At 35.0% G+C, this 24577-nt stretch overlaps 1 long non-coding RNA gene across 1 annotated transcript in view; it reads right to left on the bottom strand.

Moving 5' to 3' along the window:
- LOC136026763 (uncharacterized) overlaps positions 1-21847 on the bottom strand; it is a 111545-nt gene extending 89698 nt beyond the window's left edge. Inside the window, exon 1 of the long non-coding RNA XR_010617416.1 lies at positions 21724-21847. This is a non-coding gene — a long non-coding RNA (uncharacterized LOC136026763). The remainder of the gene's footprint in view (positions 1-21723) is intronic.
- Positions 21848-24577: the final 2730 nt, after the last annotated feature.

The following is a 24577-nucleotide window of genomic DNA, read 5'->3' as shown; positions in this document are numbered from 1 at the left end:
AGCCCTCTCGCAACATTCTAGGACAACTGGGTCGATACGATCATCCCTGGGAAAAAAAAAAAAAAAAACAACAAACAAACAAATAAACACGCATCCGTGATCTGCCTTCTTGCAAAAAATACAAAATTCCACATTTTTGTAGATAGGAGCTTGAAACTTCTACAATAGGGTTCTCTGATACTCAGAATCTGATGGTGTCATTTTCGTTAAGATTCTATGACTTTTAAGGGTTGTTTCCTCCTATTTTCTAAAATAACGCAACTTTTCTCAGGCTCGTAACTTTTGATGCGTAAGACTAAACTTGATGAAACTTATATATTTAAAATCAGCATTAAAATTTGATTATTTTGATGTAGCCATTGGTATCAAAATTCCATTTTTTAGAGTTTTGGTTTCTATTGAGCCGGGTCGCTCCTTACTACAGTTCGTTACCAAGAACTGTTTTATTAAATAAAAAAACAAGTTTTTTCAACTGAAAGTGAGAAGCGACATTAAAACTTAAAACGAACAGAAATTACTTCCTATATGAAAGGGGCTGCTTCCTCATCAACGCCCCGCTCTTTACGCTAAAGTTTGACTCTTTCTCTCAACTCTTCTTTTTAAAACAATGAAAACCTTTAGCGTAAAGAGCGGGGCGTTGATGAGGAAGCAGCCCCTTTCATATAGGAAGTAATTTCTGTTCGTTTTAAGTTTTAATGTCGCTCCTTACTTTTAGTTGAAAAAAAAACTTGTTTTTTTTATTTAATTTCTGAACGTTTTTGAATCAATACATGTTTTGATTTTGGCTCTCCGCAGAGGAATTTGCATATTTTTTTTTTGTGGCTAAATGGCTTTCTCATAATTTTGATCGAATGGTTTTGAGAAAAAAGAGCGGGGGAGGAAGCCTAGTTGCCCTCCAATTTTTTGGCTAATAAAAAAGGCAACTAGAACTTTTAATTTTTTACGAATCTTTTTATTAGTAAAAGATATACGTAACTTATAAACTAGCTTACGTAAAGAATTATTTTTTATTATCATGTTTTTATTACACATATGAGAGGGTTCGCCCCCTCGTCAGTACCTCTCTCTTTACACTAAATCTTAAATTTTGGCCCAATTCATTAAGAATGACCCCTGAATCACAAAAGCCGTAGAATAAATAGTTGACATTACTAAAAATACTTTAGCGTAAAGAGCGAGGTATTAGGAGGAGGTGAGCCCCTCATATGGGTAATAATTTCTGTTCGTTTTAAGTTTTAATGCTGCTCCTTACTTCCAGCTGAAAAAAACTTTTTCATATTTATTTTTTCATTGTTTTTTTTTTTAGATAATGCTAGTAAATCCTGCACTCCCTTCATAAAAATGTTCTTCCCCCATGACAAACTCCTCGATGGAAAGTTCCCCCAGTATATCCCCCTCTTTTCAACCCCTCCCCATAACCAAAAAATCCTCCTGAAAACACCTGTACACTTCCCAATAACCATTACTATATGTAAGCACTGGTCAAAGTTTGTAACTTGTAGCCCCTCCCACGGGAACTGTGGAGGAGTAAGTCGTCTCTAAAGACATAGTTATAAGGTTTTTCGACTACGTTGAATAAAATGGCTATCTCAGAATTTTGATACGTTGACTTTGGGAAAATAATTAGCGTGGGAGGGGGCCTAGGTGCCCTCCAATTTTTTTGGTCACTTAGAAAGGTCACTAGAACTTTTTATTTCCGTTAGAATGAGCCCTCTCGCAACATTCTAGGACAACTGGGTCGGTACGATCACCCCTGGGAAAAAAAAACAAAAAAAAAAAACAATCAAATAAACACGCATCCGTGATCTGCCTTCTGGCAAAAAATATAAAATTCCACATTTTTATAGATAGGAGCTTGAAACTTCTACAGTAGGGTTCTCTGATACCCGGAATCTGATGGTGTAATTTTCGTTAAGATTCTATGACTTTTAGGGGGTATTTTCCCCTATTTTCTAAAATAACACAAATTTTCTTAGGCTCGTAACTTTTGGTGCGTAAGACTAAACTTGATGAAAGTTATATATTTAAGATCAGCATTAAAATGCGATTCTTTTGATGTAGCTATTGGTATCAAAATTCCATTTTTTAGAGGTTTGGTTTCTATTGAGCCGGGTCGCTCCTTACTACAGTTCGTTACCACGAACTGTTTGATAAAAATGCTTGGGAGAATCTTTCCGTGGTGAGTTTCATCAACGGGAGGAATATTCTGTGGGGAGTTTTGTACGGGAGGAACTTCCCTTAGGCGGGATTTTCCAGGGAAAATTTTTCACGGAGGAGGGAAAATATTTCCAGCATGATTTGAAAAATTTCCAAAAAATAAACAAAAGAAAGTTTTTTCAAATGAAAGTAAGAAGAACTTCCGAGGGAAAATTTCCCCGCGAGGGTTTTCAGCGAGGAAGGAACTTTTGTAGGAGATTTTCCTTGGAGGAGGGAGTTTATGAGAAGGAATTTTTCCAAGTGAAAATTTCCTCGAATTTGGGAAGCTGATTTCCAGTTAGAGTTTAAAAAACGGTCTGTCATTAAATTTAAAAACAAGTTTTTCATTGAAGTAAAGAGAAACCTTAAAACTTGAAAAGAACAGAACCCATTCCGTATTTGAAGGGGGCGGCCTTACCCTCGTCAATTACTCGCTCTTTTTAGTTTGACTCTTTGTCTGGCTTCTTTATTAACGACTCCTGAAACACAGGGGCTGCTTAAGCAACATGATTTTTTTTTTTTACCAAGAAAATAACCCCTCAAAGTTGCACGCCACTGAACTCCCAAGTTCAAACATGTCCCTTCCTTTTTTTCCACTGTAAAATATACCTAGAAAGAATTGATAGTTCGCATAAATTACGGCCCTTATCCCAGGAGTTCTAGGGATCATGTAATTCCTGGACTTAAGATTATGGATATTTTCAAATGTTTCGAGAAAAATAGGTGTTTCATAATGTTGATAAGGTGTCCTAAGAGGTTACAAAAGGACCATATATTAATAATGGACCATTTGGTTAATTGATGGACCATTTGATTAATTAAAGGACCATTTGTTTAATTTGATGCTTCTGGGTATTCGGAAAAAATAGTAACCCAACCACAATACTTCGAGTGGGAGTGTATATAGGTAAATCCTTAATAAGAAGAAAAAGTTTTATATGACTAATTTCTTTTGTTGTTAGTCTAGGCACTTTTCGCGTTGAATTCTGTTTTTTTGTGCATGTTTGTAATTCGTACTGTTGTTAATTTTCTTGCTTCTTGGTTATTTATTTATATTTGTGTGTGTATATAGCCCATGGGTTTTTGAAATACACTTATCTATCTATTTATCTTTATAAAAATAGGTTCAAAGGGTAGGGGGGTAGTTCCTCTCTAATAACTTTTGGTTTTTAAAAACGACACTAGGACTCTCAATTTTGGATCGAATGAGCATCCTTTGAAGCTTATACAACCAAGAGAGAGGGGTCAACTATGGGACAGCCCATATACACACACACACACAAATATATATATATATATATATATATATATATATATATATATATATATATATATATATATATATATATATATATATATATATATATATATATATATATATATATATATGCAAGTCCTTTTTTCGCATCTTTATAACTTTGAAAAATATAAAAACGAAATTTTTTTTTGATGTTATATATTTGATATTTGAATTGAAAAGGGGATAGTTTTGGGAAAAGTCAGGTTAGGTTTCGTATGTGTCTTTCTGTGTAGTTTTTTTTCGGATCGAGGTCGAGGCCGAAGGCCTCGACCGAGTCCGTTGATTTTTGAATTGAAAAAAGAATAGTTGTGGAAAAAGTCAGGTTAGGCTTCATATATGTCTCTCCCTTTTTGCGCTTCGCGCACATAGGGAGAGTAGTTTTTTTTGGATTGAGGTCGAGGCCAAAGGCCTCGACCGAGTCTGTTGATTTTTGAATTGAAAAGGGAATAGTTGTGGGAAAAGTCAAGTTACGGTCAAGTGTAGAAAAAGAAGCCAAGACAGTTTGTCCAGTTAAATGGGATCAAGTCAAGGTTAATTTTACCCCAAAGCTGAACTAGAGTCAATTTTTGGAGGTTCTATACGATCCTATACCTAATGTAATTGATAAAAGAGCGAGGTCGCAAGATATAAAATTCAAAATAAGACAAAATTTTTAGATCGGTTGATTTTTGAATTGAAAAAAGAATAGTTGTGGGAAAAGTCAGGTTAGGTTTCATATATGTCTCTCCCTTTTTGCGCTTCGCGCACATAGGGAGACTAGTTTTTTTTGGATTGAGGTCGATGCCAAGGGCCTCGATCGAGTCTGTTGATTTTTGAATTGAAAAGGGAATAGTTGTGGGAAAAGTCAAGTTACGGTCAAGTGTAGAAATAGCCAAGACAGTTTGTCCAGTTAAATGGGCATCAAGTCAAGGTTAATTTTACCCCAAAGCTGAACTAGAGTCAATCTGTTGGAGGTTCTATACGATCCTATACCTATTATAATTGATAAAAGAGCGAGGTCGCAAGATATAAAAATTCAAAATAAGACAAAATTTTTAGATCGGGAGAAATTGTTCAGATTTTTAGTCAGCCTGTCAGCAGCTATTCCTATTCGTGATTAATGTCATATAATAACACTTTACTAGGTCTTGCGTTATTCTTTGCCCATAAAAAAAATTTTGTTTTTATATTTTTCAAAGTTATAAAGATGCGAAAAAAGGACTTGCAGCTATAAAGTGCACTTGGACATTAAAGTCTGAAATATGTAAAAAAAAATAAATAAAACTTCCTCTTTTAGGTTTGTACTCTTAGAATTGAATTCCAGGAGACATAGAGAATCATAGGAAAGAATCTGGAACACTTGCGCTAGTATTTGAAATCGTATCTTATATAATTAAGAGGGTAATGCTGAACTAGAATTAATCTGATGGAGGCTGTACCTTGCCTTTTAGCAGGCCTCGACCGAGTCCGTTGATTTTTGAATTGAAAAGGGAATAGTTGTGGGAAAAGTCAAGTTACGGTCAACTGTAGAAAAAGCCAAGACAGTTTGTCTAGTTAAATGGGCATCAAGGTTAATTTTACCCCAAAGCTTCAAATATATATATATATATATATATATATATATATATATATATATATATATATATATATATATATATATATATATATATATATATATATATATATATATATATATATATATATATATATATATATATATATATATATACATATATATGTATATATATCTGGAGGCTCAATGAAAGTTAGGATGTTTCAGTATTAAAATAAACTCTTTGAGACATCTACCGCCAACCCCGCCTTAAAGCTGATCCGCTTCCCATCCTTCATAATAGCCAATGCGTGCTTACACATCATTGTATTTAATTTTATGAAATACGAATAAAATCAGTTTAGTTCAATGAAGCTTTAGATAAATATCAGAAACATTTTTTTTTGCAACAATAAAGGAGGCATCACCCTGCAGGACCCTTGTTCATACCTAGTCTAAATGAAGGGAGATCTGAAGTTAATTCCTAACCCACCTTCGATACCCCTTCCTATATTTATTTGAAGGCTCATGGAGTTTTATACAATTTGGGTAATGAAATGCTTTCTTGTAAGTATCAAGCATCGCCCCTCCCCCCACTTGCACAATGACCCAACACGTTTCCTTTAAAATAGCTTATTTACGATTACAAGCTTCTCTTCGTTCTTTTCTTTGTTTTCTTTTCAGTTTCCCTTTGACTCCTTGGTTTTACATTTTGGGAGAATTTTCCATTGGTGAATTTTCTAGGAGAATCTTCTGGAGGGATTATCCTTGGGAAAAGTTTTCGGATGATAACTTTTGGGGAATATGACGGCCCACTTTTGATGAAAGAAGTATTGATCCGAATAATTTCTTTAGATAATTGAAAGATAACTTCGGACCCCCCCCCTAAAAAAAAACACAAAAAGTAACAACAATAAAATATTCATAGGTATTTTACTTTGCCACCCTCATGTTCCTATCTCGTGCGCAGAGAGATAAATGAGGGGGAAGGGGTATATTTTCCACGGGGATCATATCCTAGAAACGACCCAACTGGACAATACATCTGTGAAAAGTTGGATGCAGTTTTTCTTGATATGAACTCCTTTTATCCGCCGATGTCCGCTGGTGATTTGGCTTCACAATCCCTGTGCTCCAAATTTCATTAAAATTGCCACTGTTGAGGAGAATGAACCGCAAGCACGTTTTTTTTTTAATTGATGATGAAACACCAGTGGAACTTCACGACTCGGAAAAAGACTTTGTTTTCCCGTTAATAAACAGACCTGTTACTAAGGGCTCTTTAAGTCCACATAGTATTTCTATAGTATAGGATGGAGGTGTGCACTGGAAACCTTTAAAACAAGAACTTATTGCCGACCTTCAATCAAAACAGAATTATGTTGTACATCACATTCTTGTGAGATGGAAATTAGTCGACGGTTTCAAGGTCACAAAGATACACCGAGCCTTCCAATTGAACCAAAAGTTGGTTCAAGTTGGTTCAGTTGGTACACCGAGCCTTCCATTTGAAAATATTTATTGACGCTTTTGTCAGTAAATTTTCAGAAGCGAAAACAAAGGTTGAAAAAGAGATTTTTAAACTCATTTTAAATTCAGCCGTAGATAAAATGCGCGAAAGTGTACATAGTAGGAGTCGTTGTGATGCTGTAACCGACCCAACATAATGTGCTAGAGTCTTTGCCGATCCAAACTTCACTTCATTCATCATCGTAGACTCCAATATGGTTCTTTTATATAGGAAAAAAAGAAATGTCATTTTAAATACAAATATTGCTACTGGTAGCGCAATTACAGAGATCTAAAAAAAAAACTTATGTTGGAATTCTTTACAAAGTGCTTAGGCGCCAGTGGCCGAGAGAGGGACAATTTCAAGTATATTACGGGGATACCGATTCACTTTTTCTAAGAGGTACATCCGAGAATTTATTAGAAGATTCGGAAAGAGGTATACACATTAGCTCTCGATGGACTTTAGCAATTGGAAAAAGTCCATTTACCCGGAGCGGAGTGACACGGTTTCCAATGTTATTCCTGCAGGTCCCAAGTTGTACGCACGCAATGAGGAAACCAAAAAAGTCTGCAAGGGGGTGTCTAGACACTATGTGAAAGAGCATTTCAATATGAGTGTTTACAGAAACTGTGTGGAAAGTAGTTTAGTTCCAAGATCAAAAGTCATGGCAATCCATTCTTTAAATTTAAAACCATACAGTTAGATTAGAGAAAATACCATGTAATCTCTTTCGGATAAAGTCTATGTATGTGTGGACGGTGTGAAGATGCTACCCCATGGACATTATCGAACTTTGGAAAAAATATACATGTCTAGAATGTGGTTATTGCCTTGGTCTGGAAAGAACTCAATAGATGAATGTTGGGGAAGGGATCCGTCTTTATATCCTTTGGTGGGAAGGGGTCCTTTTTCCCTTTCTCAGCAGGCTTTTTATGTTCCTTAGCAAGGTAGAGTTGTTGTATATCAGTGTTTTTTTTTACATAAAATTATTTAAAAATTGTTTTTAATGTTTTACTTAGCCCCCGCGCCCGCTGCTGTCCCAGGGGGATCCGATCTTAGGCCTGCCACCGCCAGTGGCCAATGCACCCTTCCGGGGGGTTTTCTTTGTAAATATTATTGTAAATATGATAAGTGCTTTTTTAAAACAATTTCTTTATTGTAAATAAAAAAACATTTAAGATTCTTAAATTTTTTTTCTGTTCTCGAACATAACAAATTATTATTTATTCAATGGATAGATGCATTCTACAGTTACTTGTATTTTGGCATTGGTGTTAGTATGTACCAATTTAAGTCTCCATTCAGATCGTTTCTTTGCAAACCATCAATGTCTGGCACAACTTAACAAAAATAATTCAAAACCGTAATGAAATGTTTTTAGAAAATCCAAAAAACTTTTACTACTGCTTCAGTGTCTTGCAAGAATCCTACTATAAAATAAAAACTTTTTCACCAGACGAAATTCAGACAAGGACTTGACATTTTAATATAATTGAACCAAACTCTTGGTTGATTATGTATTTGACATAAAAACCACCATACATATGGTGGACTTTGACAGTACCAAAACGCACTGGTCCAAATACTGATATTTGAGTTTTACGCAAATGCGACTTGTCGACCACGTTTGCCACCTTGTAATGGGGTAAATTAAGCTTTTTATGACGAAAATTAGCATTGCGTTTTCTCAACAAATTTATAACGAATGAAAGTACGATTTAGTTTAGCAATCGCAAGCGGTTAGAAGACAAAAAAAAATTACAATGGAAGGAAATAACGTGCTAGTTTAGCATGTGCGAGTCTGTAATCGACAAACAGGAAGGATAAAGTAATATCTAGTATCTATGACATGTATAATATTACGCAAGACAAACGAATCTGAAAACATTAAGAGAAAAGCATGGAACAAGAAACAGTAGCAAATCACATTGAATAGCAAACAAAATGGGATTTAAAACTAAATAATAATGCGGTAATTATTCGATTTCAAAATTTAGATCAATCCGAAGTTACACTTGAACAAGAAATGTGCTATTTTAGCATTCGTATAGGATAAACAGGAAGTGAGAATTGAATTCACGACAGAATCTCTTAAGTTAGCTAATATTACTGACTTGCCGTCTTTTGACTTGAAACTAAAGAATAGAACGGTCATTATGCAAATATGTATTTTAGATTTTCCAGAGGGCATAAGCATTAGAACATTCGTGGTTGCAACAGTCAGAATCACAACGAGCTTCAGAAGCAAACAAATCCTTTAAAATGGATAATTCTTTGATTCACTAACAGGAAGGAAGAATTGAACTCACGCTAGAATTTTTTCATTTTGTTGAATTTGCTTATTTGACACCTCATGAGATTCTAGGCTGGCGTGCATCTCCAAAAGCGAACACACAAGTATTTATCCTAAAACAGAGTCATAGCTATTCCCGCCGTTTTTACCCGTGGTGTTTACCAAAACATTTGGAAAACTATAGGTCTCCCTTTTTGCCTGCGAGCTCAGGAGACTTGTCGGTCAGGTGTCGAGCCTAAAACACGGTAGTCCATCTGATTCTCCAAGCGGGGAAGCCTATTAGGCTTAGATCACTTGTTCGCCGGCGAGTCCAAGTAAATTCAGTCCCGTTTCGCATACAAGTCCAGTCGACATAGTTCGTCATGAGTAAACTCGAAAATCTCAGTCATCCCTTAGTTCTATAACTATCTACCTTAGTTCTCTCCTAGTATGCAGGATAGATGGATGATAACACGTGAATACCGCTGACATTTAGAGAAATACAGAAAGTATTAAACAAAATAATGAAGTTTATTCTTAAATTTTTCTGCAGTTTAATTACATTTAATTTTGGATAAATCTTTCTCTGAGGGAACTTTTGTTTGAGACTGCTTTAGAACTAACTGCTTAAGAGATACGTGACCTGATCTCTATCAAAGGCGACATATTGTGATAAACCTTTTTATCTCAGCCTAAGCACTGGAAAAGATTTAAGTGCCTAGATATTTCCAACGAAAGAATTTTTGAACTTTTTTTTGTTTTGTTTATAGTTCACATGTTTTTCAAGTGAACCGTCATAACTAAATAAAAAATGGAAAAAAAGGATCAATCTTAATCACACCACCCTTCTCCTCCTCCATAGTATAGTAAATGCAAAAAAAATTAAAGCCTACTAGGCTTAGATCACTTGTTCACCGGTGAGTCCAAGCAAATTCAGTCCCCCGTTTTGCATATAAGTCCAGTCGACATTGTTCGTCATGAGTCAACCCAAAAATCTCAGTCACCCCTTAGTTCTATAACTATCTACCTTAGTTCTCTCCTAGTATACAGGATGGATGGATGGATGATAGTATATCTATCAACAAGTGAATACCGGTGAAATTTAGAGAAATACAGAAAGTATCAAACAAAATACCGTAATTTATTCTTAAATTTTTCTGCAGTTTAATTACACTTAATTTTGGATAAATCTTTCTCTGAGGGAACTTTTGTTTGAGACTGCTTTAGAACTAACTGCTTAAGAGATACGTGACCTGATCTCTATCAAACGTGACATTTTGTGGAAAATATTTTTATCTAAGCCTAAGCAGTTGAAAAGATTTACGTGCCTAGATATTTCCAACGAAAGAATTTGAACTTGAAGAGATTTCGAAGAATTTGAAAGAAGTAAACTGTCAAAACTAAACTAAAAATGGAAAGAAAAGGATCAATTTTAATCACACTGCCCTTCCCCTCCTCCAAAGTATAGTAAATGCAAAAAAAATTGGCGAAAATTTAGCATAGAGCGTGAACATTGTACTGAAATAGCGGTTTTTTTTTTTTTTTTTTTTTTTTTTTTTTTTTTTTTTTTTGTGAGCAAGTTCAAGTTCCAATTAATTTTGTCGAATGAAGTGAACTTACGATATTTTTGCCGTTTTCTGGGGTTGTGCTTAATATTCTACAGATAAGTGCGCTTTTCAAAGCGAATATTTAGTAAATAGAAAAAATCGGCTAATTCACTAGCTTTTGCCTCTTCAATGCCTCGCTGAAGACCTTTGTAATAGATCTATCCCCAAAGTAAATCGTAAATATTTCGTATCTTTATATCATGAAAGTATGTATATCACATCATCCCTAGAGCATCTTTTATCGATATGGCAAGATATTCAGCTTCTGATAGCAGCTACTACTGCTGCTACTACTACTACTGCCAACAACTCACCACAGATGCAAGCCACCTGAGGCCATGACAATCCTCCTCCATCCTAATATATTCAAAGGCTCCCTCTTTATACCCTCCCAGGAAGTTCTCATTTCTCTTAAATTTTTCCTTAGGGCATCCTCCTACCCGAACGGAGAACGACCTGCTTTCTGTTTGGGCCTAGATAGATAGCAGATTAAATCCCATTTTTGCACAGTCTATCGTATGAAATGCAGTCAGTCGATCGGGTATAAAAAAGCAATATGTAGGCAATTTAACTAGAAAACGTCCAGCAAAACTTTCTCCGCTTTTCGGAGCGCCCACTATCATCACTGTAGCCTCGAATATTTCACTCTTGATTCGCAGACTTGATCGTGTGAAATATCATGTGATATGAAATTCCCATCACTCCATGTTTCTACTAACCCAACTATATCTTTCTATTTAGGCCTAGATAGATAGCAGATTAAATCATATTTTTGCACAGTCTATCGTATGAAATGCAGTCAGTCGATAGTGTATAAAAAAGCAATATGTAGGCAATTTCACTAGAAAACGTCCAGCAAAACTTTCTCCGCTTTTCGGAGCGCCCACTATCATCACTGTAGCTTCGAATATTTCACTCTTGATTCGCAGACTTATCTTCCTATTTTTACGAACTTTTTTCAACTGTAAAAAAACACCTTAAGCCTTGGCTATTCTGCCTTTTAAAATCATCGCTGCACCCTCAATCTTTACTTTTACCAAGATATGTAAAGCTGTCCACCTGATCGGCTTTTTTATTACCCAACGTCACCTTTTCATCTTCTCTTATTCCAAGGCTTAGTGATTTGGTCTTCTTAACATTAATTTTCTAAACATTAATTGACATAAATTTTCCCAATTATTTTACAGACTCCTCTCTATTTTAAATTAAACTTCCCAAATTTGACTTCTCTCCTAATCATTAAACCCTCAAACTTTGATTAAGTTCTAAGCATTCCATGCCTTTCCCCAATTATTCACTTAAAGTTCATACATCTCTATTTATTTTTCTTCTGTTAAAGCTCGAAAGGGTTTCACAGGCAGCTCTATAGTGCTGCCTAAGTAAAGAGCAATCTGGGTACTATGTATCATTTAAATATTTCTTTTTTTTTGGTTTTGGACTAGGGCACTTCGCATCGAAGGAGTTGTCGTAGAAACTTCGAAAAGGGCCCATTCGATTAGGTATTGAAAGGGCTAGTGTCCTTTAGATGACCTTTTGTTCTCGTAGAAACTTTGAAAAAGGCTCATTCGATGGGAAATTAAATAGGCTAGTGCCCTTTTTAATAGTCGAAAGTAATTGGAGGGGAACTAACCCTCCTCCCAGGCCCACCATTTTCCCAAACCCAGCCAATCAAATTTTGAGATAACCATATTTTTCAAAGTACTTAAAAGGTTTTGAAACTATGTCTTTGAGGGTGACAACCCCTCCCCTTGCCACCTTCGGGGCAGGGATCGTAAGTTATGCCCTGGGGACACATAAAGTATTTATTGAAAAGATGGTTGTATAAACTTTGGATGGGCTCACTGAATTGGTAATCAGAAGCTCTAGTACCCTTTTGAAGATTCAAAGCGATTGGAGGCCGGATATTCCCCCCCTTTACCTCGTATTTTCCCAAGATGCATCTGATAGAAATTTTGGATGGTCATTTTTTGTCGAGAAATTTCAAATAAGGCTCGTTCGATTGGAAATTGAAAGAACCTTTTTTATGAGTCAAAAGTGATTGGAGGGCAAAAGGCCCCCCTCCCCCATCCACGGCCATCAATCCCCGAAACACATCTAATCGAAATTCCGGGATAACCAATTTGTTCAGCGTAGTTGAATTTTCTGGAAATTATGTTTTTTGAGGATGACATCCACCATAGCCCTTATCGCAATGGTTGTAAGTTATGCCCAGAGGGCATATAAGGTTTTTATAGAAAGGGCGGTCATAAAACCCTGGAGGGGGCTCATTTGATCGGAAGTCAGATTTCCTAGTTCTCTTTTTAAGTGTCAAACATTTGATTCGAAATATATAGTTCTAGTTCCCTTTTAAAAGTCAAACATGATGGAGAGCAGCTAGCCCCCCTTTCTGACATCCTCTTTCCCAAAAAACATTCAGTTGAAATTGTGAGGTAGCCATTTTGTTACCAATAGTCCAAAAATCATTAAACAATTTCTTAGGGCTGGCACAATCCATCAGAGCCCGTGGACAAGGCTTGTAAGTTATGCCCAGGACATATAAAATCTTATGGAACTGGTAGTTGATCAAACTTTGGATCGGATGGAGCTCATTTGATTGGAAGTCGGAAGTTCTAGTACTCTTTTTAAGAGTCAAAAGTGAACGGAAGGACGTTAGTTCCCCAAGCTGATCATTCCCCAGAACATAACTGATTAAAATGTTAAGGGAGTTATTTTGTTAAGCATTGATGAAAGGTCCAGCATTGGGGATGTCAACTTCCTCACAGTCCTCAGGACAAGGGCTTTAAGTTGGGCAATTCCTTCATTGTTTGCACATATGATATTTTATTGAGAAGTAAATGCATGTTTGAACTTTACTTTCCAAGAAGACGGAGCGTATTCAGGTGAGCATTTCAGAGAATGTTGAGGGGAGTCTTTGACCAAGTCAAAACATGTTATGTGTAGGCAGATTGTCAAAAGTTTACAACGCAGGAAAAACTGAGTATATTGACTTGGAAAATTCAGGAAATCAGTACTACTACAGCTAGCACCACTACTACTACTACCAAACTACTCAATTTACAGTATTAAGGAGAAATTTGAACTAAATCAAAAGTCGCTATGTGCGTGCGTATTGTCAAAATAGCGAATCCCAAGAATAGATTTGGTTATTAAGTTGAAATTTTCAGAGAATATTTAGAGGGGATGGTTATGTCACCAAAGGTAATGTGTATATACTACTTCTAATATTACAGTTACTGCTACATTTACTGCTACTACTTCTATTCCAACTACTTGCAGGGCTGAGATTATAAAGGCGAAAATTTCAAGAACTATATAAACGCACAGATTAAGGTACAAGGGTAAGTTGTGGGAGATTTTAAATTAGCCAGAAGGCAATTTATGTATACTTTTAATACTACTATTACAGTTAATGCAACTAGTTTCGCTAAAGATATTAAGATGAAGCGCTTAGGGAACGCTTAGGAGTTTCAACTAAAGGAAAAAAGTATATGCCTGTTGGTTTTAAAAAGTGCATATAAGCAAAATAATAGGAAGCACAACTCTATAATCAAGCTTTTAAAGAAGCTAATTCAATTCAAAATTAATAGTTCTGGTGCCCTTTTTAAGTGTAACAAGAGATTGGAGGGCAAGCAGCCCTTCTCTCAAGCCCCTTCTTTTTCAAACGCATCCAGTCAAAATTTTGATACAACCATTTTGTTCAGCATAGTAGAACGATCCAGCAACTATATCTTTAGGGATATTAGGCATATCCAACCCCCACAATTATGCAATTGGGCCATTATGCTTTAAAATAAGTGAAAAGGCAGTGTGTTAATTGTTTCCAATAAGACACCTTAGCTATAAATCGAGAACAATTGGGAGTAATAAGTATAATCTTCCGAGGATACTGCTATTACTACTTCTGTTTTTACAATTTAAATAAATAAGAAGAGTGTAAGCGTATCCAGGTTGTCAAAGAGCATAGATAAAATCTTTTGGGAGTGATATTAAGTGTTTTTTTTCTGGTCAACTTCAGAAGCTATAGAATAAAGTTAAGAAATACTGTTTGTGGCAAGATGAAAATATTTGTAAAAGTCTCTCCAACATACAAATATCATCACATTTTATAAATTCTTATAGAAAAGGAACTGAGATGATATAAAATATTATTTTTCCATGAAAAAAAAAACATAATAAAACGAACCGAATTTTTTTTTAAAGAACTTTTTCCGGAAAATGAGTTTTTTTCAAAGGAAAGTAAAGAGCTCCATTAAGTCAAGAAAGAGCAGAAATAAGGTAAAAAAATTTTCCGAGCACAGAACTACCACAAATCACTACCAATAAATAAATTTAATTTAAAACGAACAGAAATTAAACCAAATCGTCAAGAAAAACTCAAAACGAGGAAATATTAACATGAGTAGGGCTGAACCCCATGCCTTCTCAAGACCAGAACACAATTTGGGCTTTACTGAAAACAAAATACTTTTCAAATGTTTTCACTTTTCTAACCTTCACAAATAAAAATTGTCAGAACTTGTAAGGAATAAATATCAGTACATGTCAATTAAACTGACAATCCGCGGTTATTTGTTTGTTGCTGTTTTTTTTTTCAAGTCTTTCCAATCCTGAGGTCAGGGGCTCGAGTTTTCGTGTCATTGATAATTTAGTTTGGAAAGTGGGTCAATGGTATGACTCTGTAATCTCAGCCAGAGTTGACGCAGCTCTACTTGGGTAATTGGAGGAATCTGGGGGGGGGGCAGAAAGAGTCAGATGATTTGCCTCCGATCACTCATTGCACTCCCAGCCGAAGGCATCGGATCAGGATATCGGTATCTGCACAACACATACCGTTGGTGAGCATGTGATTTTGTTTATTTGTTGACAAGAGTTTTTCTTATGACAGTCAGGATCTCTTTTTCTCTTATTTTTTCTTCAAGATTTCTTGAAAACATGACCTAAGTTACCCCAAAATTTTAACCTGTATTGAGTAGCTTCTTTCCCACACATACAGCCTCTTATGTTGAAGGTCTTTGTTTAGAGATACTTGCATAATCGCAGCTGCAAATTCACAGGAACAAAATGAACATGTTTATTTAGAAGCCATCAGCTTAAGTGGATATCCATGAAAATGTGCTCTTCTGGCATTTTTTTTGGTGCCGGGAATGGCCATGCCTCTTCGTTGGTCATTTGCTGTTTATCAAACAGTTCGTGGTAACGAACTGTAGTAAGGAGCGACCCGGCTCAATAGTAACCAAAACTCTAAAAAATTGAATTTTGATATCAATAGCTACATCAAAAGAATCGCATTTTAATGCTGATTTTAAATATATAAGTTTCATCAAGTTTAGTCTTACCCATCAAAAGTTACGAGCCTGAGAAAATTTGCCTTATTTAGGAAAATAGGGGGAAACACCCCCTAAAAGTCGTAGGATCTTAACGAAAATGACACCATCAGATTTAGCGTATCAGAGAACCCTACTGTAGAAGTTTCAAGCTCCTATCTACAAAAATGTGGAATTGTGTATTTTTTGCCAGAAGACAAATCATGGGTGCGTGTTTATTTGTTTGTTTGTTTTTTTTTTCCCAGGGGTCATCGTATCGACCAAGTGGTCCTAGAATGTCGCAAGAGGGCTCATTCTAACGCAAATGAAAAGTTTTAGTGCCCTTTTTAAGTGATCAAAAAAATTGGAGGGCATCTAGGCCCCCTCCCACGCTCATGTGTTTCCCAAAGTCAACAGATCAAAATTTTGAGATAGCCATTTTGTTCGGCATAGTCGAAAACCATAATAACTATGTCTTTGGGGATGAATTACTCCCCCACAATCCCTGGGGAAGGGGCTGCAAGTTACAAACTTTGACCAGTGTTTACATATAGTAATGGTTATTGGGAAGTGTACAGACGTTTTCAGGGGGATTTTATTTTGTTTGGGGGTGGGGCTGAGGAGAGGGGGCTATGCTGGAAGATCTTTCCTTGGAGGAATCTGTCATGGGGGAAGAAAAATTCAATGACAAGGGTGCAGGATTCTCTAGCATTACTATAAGAAAACAATGAAAAATAAACATGAAAACGTTTTTTCAAACGAAAGGAAGAAGTAGCATTGAAACTTAAAACGAACAGAGATTATTACGCATATGAGGGGTTCTAAAAATACTTTAGCACAAAGAGCGAGGTATTTAAAAGGAGATAAATACCTTGCTCTTTATGCTAAAGTATTTTTAGTAATTTCAACTATTTATTCTACGGCCTTTCTGATTCAGGGGTCATTCTTAAAGAGTTGGGACAAAACTTACGATTTAGTGTAAAGAGCGAGGTATTAACGAGGGTACAAACCCCGTCGTATACATAATAAAAATATAAGGTTATGAAAGTTTGTTACGTAAGTTAATTCTTAAGTTACGTATATTTTTTACTAATAAAAACGTTCGTTAAAAATTAAAAGTTCTAGTTGCCTTTTTAAGTAACCGAAAAATTGGAGGGCAACTAGGCCTCCTTCTCCACCCCTTATTTCTCAAAATCGTCTGATCAAAACTAAGAGAAAGCCATTTAGCCAAAAAAAGAAGTAATATACAAATTTCATTTTAATAATTTATGTGCGGAGAGCCAAAACCAAACATGCATTAATTCAAAAACGTTCAGAAATTAAATAAAAAAAACAAATTTTTTTAGCTGAAAGTAAGGAGCGACATTAAAACTTAAAACGAACAGAAATTACTCCGTATATGAAATGAGTTGTCCCCTCCGCAATCCCTCGCTCTTTACGCTAAAGTTTGACTCTTTGCCACAATTCTACTTTTTAAAATAATTAAAAGCTTTAGCGTAAAGAGCGAGGGATTGCGGAGGGGACAACTCATTTCATATACGGAGTAATTTCTGTTCGTTTTAAGTTTTAATGTCGCTCCTTACTTTCAGGTAAAAAAATTAGTTTTTTTTATTTAATAGGAATTTTAGATCAGTGTCAATGAATGGGATATCCTAGTGTACCATTTTAAAATAAAAAAGTCTTTAAAAGAAATGGAGGACTTATATTCCTTGGGATATTACAGCCTTCAGTTGATGCATTAACGAAAGATGGTGGTTTTAAGGGGGTAAAAATTATCAGTCAAGACTGAATATTGAAAAGAGGGGATAAAACGGAGAGTGACAACAATTGCTGGTGAAGAGTGAATATTGAGAGGTTGATTTGCGAAACACCCGTGAATATTTGCCCACACATCATAAAGGAGATGACAAGATTCATTTTTTGGAAAAGGAGGTAAAAGGTACTTTTTTCACTTATATTAATCCTTAGAAACCATTCGTGAATTTTCAAAACTGTCTCCAGCAATTTCTTTCAGAAATTTTGATGCCAAATAGGCTAGGTGTACTCAATATTTTTGAGCCTTAAAGAGTGTAAAATTATGAAAAGTTATAATTTAGGACATTTGAATTTTAAAAGAAATTAAAAGTGGAAAGCTGCTGCATTTGTATGTCGTAAAATATGGTAGCATTATGGTAGCAAAATATGGTAAATTTGTAAAATATTAAAATATGGTAGCAAATATGGTAAAATATCGTACATTGTAATTTGGTTTTCAATCATAAAGTGCCGTAACCGCAATAGCTTCCAAGCGTTAAGCACCATTTCTGGAAAGGGGGCAACCAAGTGGAATAAAGGATGGATTTAAGGACATTGATTCCAAATTTTGCTTGACTCTGATTGATTAGTTGCCATACTGCAAGTAACTACTTTATTCAATTAATGATTTAGTACATCCATTGAGTCAAAATCCCTTCTGCTCAAGAGAATGACACCAAAACTGTTGTTTATTACTTATAAATGGAACCTAAAAGCATTTCGGGGGGACACCATTGTAAATCGGAATGGATCTAAAGATTGAAGCATTTAACTGCCTGGGCTCTATAAGAAAAAAGTTTAATTTTAAAATTGAATACGGGTTGTAATCAAACCCATTTATAAGCTTATCAACTAGTTGGTTGAGTTAAATTAAATAATAGTTTTTTGAAGCCAAATGCTGTAGCTATTGAGTATAGTATTATGTTTTTAAAGTTATTTACATATAATGTCCATTAGGTAAGTAGTAGAAGTAAAACTTAAGTTCCAAATTGTCTTAGGTTGACCACGGGAATTATAAATTTTCTTTTTCTTATATCGTCCTTCAAGGTGCCAGGCCACTAAAAAAAATAGGGCCTGACATAACTTTAGTCAACCTTTTATTTAGGTTTCTCACCCTAAAAACTAAAGCAAAAAAAATCATAATATTTTGAATAATATAGTGAGAAAACTTTTCAGAATAAGTAAAGTTCAATTTTGACTTAATTTCCTAAAGTCTTAATCAGCGGAATGCATATGAAAAAATAAACAATATTAAGCAAAAAATATAAATAAAGGGCTAAAAACAGGAAAAAATACAAACATCAATAATATCTAATATGATAACTACATACTCGTCCATACTTGTCCCTAACTTACAGAAATCATCAGAGCTGAGTATATATTCCGTAACAGGAGTGTATTTGACTCATATTTTCTAATAATTATCTCTGAGCTTCAGTGCATACTTATTCAAGTTCAAGTTCTTTTAATTTTCAAACTAATTTCACTCACTATAACGCTATAATACATTATACAACAAAAAACCGAAAAAAGAGGGGGCGTACAAAGTGAGTTATACTGGAAAACCGGCAACCTTAGAAGAAAAAATAAATGATATTATAAAAGTAATAAAAAATAAATGATGGTAACCAATAAAAATACACATCATAAAAAAGAAAATAAGACATCGCATTCAACTTACAGCCAATATTCCATATCAAGTAATAAAAATAACATAAATAAACACCAGCAACGGTAAACCATGACTTAATATTAATTGATAATTATCTATTATACATGATATAGTTTTAAATTATTTTTAGAAAGTAAAATAGAACAATGTGAATCCAATTAACTTTCATAAATGTTCCAAAATTTTATTATTGAGTTTTTTGGAGAAAATCTGGATCATCCAGTATGAATTCTAGTGGAAGGCCAATTTAGTTGAACGTCTTCTAAGACTATAGCTATTATGAACAAAAGAAATTGGCAATAAATTAATATAATCAAGAGCCAATGGTAATAACTCTTTAATTTGTATAGGTCTAAAAAGGACACAATGGACTGGAAGGACGAGATCAAATGGCAATATGTTCAAAAATTTATATAGACTTTTGTGAGGAGAATTATTCGGGAGTTTTGATGGGGAGGGAAGGAGTGCTTTAAATGTACGAAGGGCTTTATTTTGAAGACGCTGAAGGGCTTTAATTCGATATTTAAAAAATTTAAATAAGTAATGGGACAATAAATAAATTAAGAATGAATTAAAGAATAGTAAACTGACTTTAGGGCAGGGAAAGGTAGGTAAAAGTTTCGATACCGCAGTAACCTTATTTTCCTTTCTAGCTGAATCTTTAGTCTATAAAGATGAAGCTTCCAAGATAAATTTTCATCCAAGAACTGAGCCTTGCGGTACTCCTAACTTTCCTGAATATGGGCTTTAAACTGATCTTACTGTGCTTCCATCCACAAATTGATTCCTACCAGTACGGTAAGACTGGATCAGTCTTACCCTACAGCATTACCCTACTTACCTCAGCATTACCTATTATTCAGCAGTTGTCAAGCTTACCCAGAAGAATCAGATGTCAAATTGTATCAAATACTTTCTTCGAATCTACAAATATTGTAGCTGATATTTTGTCACAGTTCATTGAATCATTTAGACATAGTAGTAAAACCAGTATAGAACACTTTGTAGAGTGCCAAGGCCTGAATCCAAACTGATGCATGACGAAGAAGCAAGACTTAGTCAGATTCGTCTTCAGTGATAATTGACATAAAAATAGAGGAGTTAGATGACGAAGGTAAGTATTTTTTGTAACTATCTATGTAGATACTTGACCGGTCGTAAGCAATCTCTACGGCTGCTTCTCCAATATCTGCAAAAATTTCGTTGAGTGTGTTGGCTACTTTTCGTTGCGATGCTGACAGTGGTTCATATGGCTCTATCACGGTCCCAAGACATGTGTTAGTTTTTTGCTTATTGATGCGTTCATTTATTAGAGTTCATGTCTTCTTTGGTGATCCTTCTGATTCTTGAAACTGTTTATGGTAATATGTCTGTTTAGCTTTCCGAATCAGAGATGTCAAAGTGTTCTTATAGCTTTTGAATTTGGAATGAGACTCATCTCGATTATCAATATATTGCCTGAACAGCATATTTTTGTGCTCAATGCTGGTAAGTAATCCTTGCATGATCCATGGCTTTTCGGTATTGCATACCTGCCAGAGTGTTTTTTCGAAGAAAAGCCAGACGCAGTCAAGAGCAGATGAGTGTTTTTCAACAAATTAAGCAGTTATTGCGTCTGAGTCCAATTCTTCATAAATTGAGATCCAGTCGGTTCAAGCTAATGAGGCTCTCGAGTTTCTTATAGATTTACCATCAACAGTCCTTCTTACTTTTATATTCGTTTTTGATTTTCCACGGTTAATCGAAAATTCATCAAATAGGATAAAGTGATACAAAGCATCAGTTAAGACGATGTAACTCGAATGCAGACTGACATTCATGGATATGCTATCTATAACTGAAGCAGACTATTCCCCATTACGTGTAAATATTCTTATTGTTGGGACTAAACACGCAGAAAAACAAGTAGTCAATAAATCCACATGCTGAGATCTTGAGACTTGGGACTCCAAATTAACCAGTCCTAAATAAATGTCAAAATCTTCCATAAATACTATTTTCTGGTTCCTAAAACTTAGCCGTTGCGTAAGATCATTCAACTTCCCAATAAAACTCGAGGCATTTGATCCCAGAGGACAATAAAACAGGCATAGCAGTAGCTTCTCTTTGTCAGACATAATTTCAACAATCAAGAATTCAAACCCCATCTCTTGGTATAAATCACTGAACTCAGCCAATCAAGATCATCCAGATCCTGATTAACAAACAAAACAAGTTCACCTTTCGAAAGGGTCCCCCTATTTCTAGTAACTAATCTTTATACAGGTATACCAACTAAACAATTATTACCATCACTAAGAAATATTCGCATTCCAATGCAATTACTAGAAAGGGAAGTGGATAAGAAATCAAAACTAATAAGCATTCTGCAAAAATTCTAAAATATTCATCATTAGCTGATTCCACTTATTTAAGTAATTCTTTTAGGTCAAGTTAATTTATTTCAAATCATGGAGCCAGTCAGATGTTACCTTATCATCAAATGATCATAAAAATAAAATCTACCATGATAGGCTAATAAGAAGAAAGCGATACCTTAGATTATTTCAAGCATGAGAGGAGCAAGGTGGCTGCCGGAACAGATTTCAATTAAATAGCAGCAATGCAGTTATTTGGCTCACCAGACTTGGAGGCCCAACATCCAACTTGTTAGCTGCAGAAGCTAAAACAAACAGAACTAAAACTTTTTTTTTGCAAAACTAGATGTAAACAGAAATAAAATGAAAAAATGAAAACAATCACACAGAGAATAGCAAGATACAAAAAGCACACCAAGGCAAGATCCATTTAAATCTAATTTTTCTGGTTTTTTCACTCGCAAGAAATTAAAATAAGTTCAAATCACTGTCGCAACTCATTCATTAATGTAAACTAAACTTAAGTAGACGCGAGACCCCGAAGATGAAGAAGACCCAATGATTTCAAGCCGTATATCTGTACCTTTTTGACGGACCCGAGAGGGCGTTATTTCACCTTTCGTTTTCATCCCATGTGACTTAGACAATAGCTCAATTCTTCGCGAACTCAATTCAGATGTCAGGTCTGTACAAACAATTATAGCACTCGCCTTTAGTTTACCAACGTTCGACAAAACCACTTGAATCTAATTTTCAGATCCTAATGATACAAGCACTGGCTTCACTTGTTTTTCTTACTTTTACGGTGGCGGGAGTCAGTAATATTTGCCGAATGAGAAGCAAGACGATGGGACTTAGATATCATTATTGGTTCAGGAGTACCTAACTTATTCCTGAAGAGGTTTTTCATATTGACTTCTGACGTCTCGTCAATTTCTTCATCTGGTAAGCCATGAATCAACAAGTTAAGCTTTCGGTCTTTTGCTTCAAAAGCCAGCAGTTATTTTTCCAGAGCTTCAGATCTAAGCTTCTGATCTGGTAGTGTAGATTAAAAGTTCACCTATTCGTAAATCACCCTTTGCTGCATTACTTTTTAATGACACAACTTCCACTGAAATCAAGTCTAATTTACTGGATCACTCAGCCTGAGACTCAAGGATCTTGTCCAGTTTCTCACCAAATAAATTAACAAATTTATCATATGACAACTGACAGACGTGTGAAATCGTACATCATACGATATTGTGCGACACCGATATCGCTCGACATCGAACAAAAACGAAAACACAACATCTTTACGATAGAAGTTGCAAAATACTCAGCTTCCTGTAGACTTAATTGATGAGGAACTCAGTCACCTATTATATGAAATCATACCTGTCGTAAGTAAAACATTCAGTAAAGTCGTGGATGTAAACAATTATTCAGAAAAATGCCGTAGAACATATAAAGCGTAAAAGAAAGTTAGCCAGAAACACTATCATAAAGCTCTCGTCACTGAACAGTGAAAACGCTGATTACACTCCCATTAAAAGCAATCTTAGAAACCCATCCTAAATTTATGTGCGTGTGCTGTGCATGTGCTAATGGATATTTACCATCAAGCTATTGCAAGTGTCTAGAAAACTGGCAACTTTTTTGGTCCAATTCAAGCCTTCCTAAACTGTGCTGTATCTTTTCTCAAACACTCCATATCTCTCTAATATAGAACTAATTATGAGCAAAGCCAAAAAAGTAGTTCGATCGGCACGAGAAATTTGAAAAGCGGTATAGTTCCTAGAATTGACAATATACAAGCCACTGGTATGGATTGTTCTTCTTTTCGTTGACGAGGATGTATTAGATTTCGGCAAACTAAGGGTATAGTACCGACCAGGAAGTGCAGTATGTTCAATATCATATACAAACATTTCTAACAAGAAATTTTGTGTGCAAGACCAGTAGTCTCCCTCTATTTAGACTGGTAGAAGCTTACAAAAAATGAAAGCCAGCAATTTCAATTTCTCTTGGTAGCCTAATGAATTCAAAAAAAGTCTGTTCAAAAAAAGCCATCGAACGAAAACTAGGAGGGGCTTACAAATTTTGAAGTGAAAATGACAGAAGAAGGATTGGATTCAAAATTTTTGGAGTTACACTGAAAGACTAAAGAAATTCGGCTCTGACCAGGAAGTGCAGGGCTGATAGAAGCTGCAAAAAATGAGCTGCAACGGAAAATAAATGTAAAAAATCATGCATCCGTTTGAATTTTAACTGTAATATTAACATTATTAGCTATCCTATTAGTTGTTCTTATTTTACATTAAATTCTCTATTATATATCTGTTGTTTAAGCATTTTTACTTTTAATGAATCAACAAAAAGGGAAAAAGACGATCAAAAAAACAAAAATAATGCCAGCAACAAACATCAAAAACAAGAAGAACAATAGGGAATTTCTCAAAACAGTAGGAAACAAATTAGAATGAATATTTCGACCCTATGTCCAAGGATCGTCCTGAGCAATACAAAAATATATAATAAGAAAAAACTTACAACAGGATAAAATCAATAAAACTAAAATGAAAAATGTTTTGAAACAGCTCCAGCATCTTTACCTCAACGAAGTTCAACCAGGACTGATAAATAAATTGTGATGAAACGAGGCAATTCATTCAAATGAAAGAAAATGATTTAAAAACACGTTTCTAATGTCAGCCTTGCTTTTTTGGCTGCTGATCATAGGACTGTTTTCAACAGGTTCTATGCTAATATCTATTGGTTTCTGATATCATTTCATAATATTAAATCTATCAAGGAGAATGCCAGCAAGTGATAAAAGGAAGAATAGAACACAAATTCAGTCATATGACAGTTCAAAATAGGGATGAAACCTTTTAATTGACAGTGAAACAAATATATAATTTTTGTTTTTAAATGGATATTTCGGACACCTATACAGTGTCCATAATCAGCAGTAGAATTAAAAGACATTGATAAAAAGAAACAAAATTTATACCCAATAGACTAATTACATATAGTTTATTGCTCTTATT

The sequence above is a fragment of the Artemia franciscana genome, chromosome 5, assembly GCF_032884065.1.
Source record: "Artemia franciscana chromosome 5, ASM3288406v1, whole genome shotgun sequence".
In the NCBI taxonomy this organism is placed as follows: domain Eukaryota; kingdom Metazoa; phylum Arthropoda; class Branchiopoda; order Anostraca; family Artemiidae; genus Artemia; species Artemia franciscana.
This window is presented reverse-complemented; position numbering and strand designations above follow the sequence as displayed.